Source organism: Oncorhynchus gorbuscha, linkage group LG14, assembly GCF_021184085.1.
Source record: "Oncorhynchus gorbuscha isolate QuinsamMale2020 ecotype Even-year linkage group LG14, OgorEven_v1.0, whole genome shotgun sequence".
Taxonomy (NCBI): domain Eukaryota; kingdom Metazoa; phylum Chordata; class Actinopteri; order Salmoniformes; family Salmonidae; genus Oncorhynchus; species Oncorhynchus gorbuscha.
Window position 1 is genome coordinate 82,086,486 of NC_060186.1, and position 3,549 is coordinate 82,090,034.

Below are 3,549 nucleotides of genomic sequence, written 5' to 3' on the forward strand. Positions count from 1 at the left end.
CCTATAGAGTATAGAGTATAGACACCTCCTCTCTGTTATGGCTGTGTGATTCTCCTCCTATAGAGTATATGGCTGTGTGATTCTCCTCCTATAGAGAACTGACACCTCCTCTCTGTTATGGCTGTGTGATTCTCCTCCTATAGAGTATAGACACCTCCTCTCTGTTATGGCTGTGTGTATAGAGTATAAACACCTCCTCTCTGTTATGGCTGTGATTCTCCTCCTATGATTCTGTTATGGCTGTGTGATTCTCCTCCTATAGAGTATAGAGTATAGACACCTCCTCTCTGTTATGGCTGTGTGATTCTCCTCCTATAGAGTATAGAGTATAGACACCTCCTCTCTGTTATGGCTGTGTGATTCTCCTCCTATAGAGTATAGAGTATAGACACCTCCTCTCTGTTATAGCTGTGTGATTCTCCTCCGATAGAGTATAGAGTATAGACACCTCCTCTCTGTTATGGCTGTGGGATTCTCCTCCTATAGAGTATAGAGTATAGACACCTCCTCTCTGTTATGGCTGTGGGATTCTCCTCCTATAGAGTATAGAGTATAGACACCTCCTCTCTGTTATGGCTGTGTGATTCCCCTCCTATAGAGTATAGAGTATAGAGTATAGACACCTCCTCTCTGTTATGGCTGTGTGATTCTCCTCCTATAGAGTATAGACACCTCCTCTCTGTTATGGCTGTGTGATTCTCCTCCTATAGAGTATAGAGTATAGACACCTCCTCTCTGTTATGGCTGTGTGATTCTCCTCCTATAGAGTATAGACACCTCCTCTCTGTTATGACTGTGTGATTCTCCTCCTATAGAGTATAGAGTATAGACACCTCCTCTCTGTTATGGCTGTGTGATTCTCCTCCTATAGAGAACTGACACCTCCTCTCTGTTATGGCTGTGTGATTCTCCTCCTATAGAGAACTGACACCTCCTCTCTGTTATGGCGTGTGATTCTCCTCCTATAGAGTATAGACACCTCCTCTCTGTTATGGCTGTGTGATTCCCCTCCTATAGAGTATAAACACCTCCTCTCTGTTATGGCTGTGCGATTCTCCTCCTATAGAGTATAAACACCTCCTCTCTGTTATGGCTGTGTGATTCTCCTCCTATAGAGTATAAACACCTCCTCTCTGTTATGGCTGTGTGATTCTCCTCCTATAGAGTATAGAGTATAGACACCTCCTCTCTGTTATGGCTGTGTGATTCTCCTCCTATAGAGTATAGAGTATAGACACCTCCTCTCTGTTATGGCTGTGTGATTCTCCTCCTATAGAGTATAGACACCTCCTCTCTGTTATGGCTGAGTGATTCCCCTCCTATAGAGTATAGAGTATAGACACCTCCTCTCTGTTATGGCTGTGTGATTCTCCTCCTTTAGAGTATAGACACCTCCTCTCTGTTATGGCTGTGTGATTTTCCTCCTATAGAGTATAGAGTATAGACACCTCCTCTCTGTTATGGCTGTGTGATTCTCCTCCTATAGAGTATAGAGTATAGACACCTCCTCTCTGTTTGACTTATTCAAGCCCTCCCCCCTCTATCAAACAGAGGCCTGCTGACATGTCAATAGCTCAGGGCTAAGAAGTATTCAAATGACCCTACCTGAGCATACAATGCTTTGCAGATGGGGCTGCCTTGACAATGGCAGCACTAACCTGTCCAATCGTGCCCATGCAAATTACCCCACCCTATTGGCCATTAGACAGACAGGATCGGAGCAGCCCAATGATAAATGCTGTTGAGCGTTCAGCTATAATGAATCCCTCCTAACACCCTATTCCCTATATAGTGCACTACATGGCCCCCTATTCCCTATATAGTGCACTACATGGCCCCCTATTCCCTATATAGTGCACTACATGGCCCCCTATTCCCTATATAGTGCACTACATGGCCCCCTATTCCCTATATAGTGCACTACATGGCCCCCTATTCCCTATATATAGTGCACTACATGGCCCCCTATTCCCTATATATAGTGCACTACATGGCCCCTATTCCTATATAGTGCACTACATGGCCCCCTATTCCCTATATAGTGCACTACATGGCCCCCTATTCCCTATATAGTGCACTACATGGCCCCCTATTCCCTATTTAGTGCACTACATGGCCCCCTATTCCCTATATAGTGCACTACATGGCCCCCTATTCCCTATATAGTGCACTACATGGCCCCCTATTCCCTATATAGTGCACTACATGGCCCCTATTCCCTATATAGTGCACTACATGGCCCCCTATTCCCTATATAGTGCACTACATGGCCCCCTATTCCCTATATAGTGCACTACATGGCCCCCTATTCCCTATATAGTGCACTACATGGCCCCCTATTCCTAGTTGGTAGAGCATGGCGCTTGTAACGCCAGGGTAGTGGGTTCGATTCCCGGGACCACCCATACGTAGAATGTATGCACACATGACTGTAAGTCGCTTTGGATAAAAGCGTCTGCTAAATGGCATATATATATATATATTTTTTTTTTTGTGCACTACATGGCCCCCTATTCCCTATATAGTGCACTACATGGCCCCCTATTCCCTATATAGTGCACTACATGGCCCCCTATTCCCTATATAGTGCACTACATGGCCCCCTATTCCCTATATAGTGCACTACATGGCCCCCTATTCCTATATAGTGCACTACATGGCCCCCTATTCCCTATATAGTGCACTACATGGCCCCCTATTCCCTATATAGTGCACTACATGGCCCCCTATTCCCTATATACTGCCGTATTTTTGATCCGTAAAGTGATGCAATGATAGAAATGTACAACATAGAAGCTCATCCTTTGTTCTATCACTATGCTCTATCTGCTCTGATCCCGTGTGTGTGTGTGTGTGTGTGTGTGTGTGTGTGTGTGTGTGTGTGTGTGTGTGTGTGTGTGTGTGTGTGTGTGTGTGTGTGTGTGTGTGTGTGTGTGTGTGTGTGTGTGTGTGTGTGTGTGTGTGTGTGTGTGTGTGTGTGTGTGTGTGTGTGTGTGTGTGTTTGAGAGAGAGAGTACACACAGTGGCAGAATACCTGACCACTGTGACTGACCCAAACTTAAGGAAAGCTTTGACTATGTACAGACTCAGTGAGCATAGCCTTGCTATTGAGAAAGGCCGCCGTAGGCAGACATGGCTCTCAAGAGAAGACAGGCTATGTGCTCACTGCCCACAGAATGAGGTGGAAACTGAGCTGCACTTCCTAACCTCCTGCCCAATGTATGACCATATTAGAGAGACATATTTCCCCCAGATTACACAGATCCACAAAGAATTCGAAAACAAATCCAATTTTGAAAAACTCCCATATCTTTTGGGTGAAATTCCACAGTGTTCCATCACAGCAGCAAGATTTGTGACCTGTTGCCACGAGAAAAGGGCAACCAGTGAAGAACAAACACCATTGTAAATACAACCCATATTTATGCTTATTCATTTTATCTTGTGTCCTTTAACTATTTGTACATTGTATATATATATATAATATGACATTTGTAATGTCTTTACTGTTTTTAAACTTCTGTATGTGTAATGTTTACTGTTAATTTT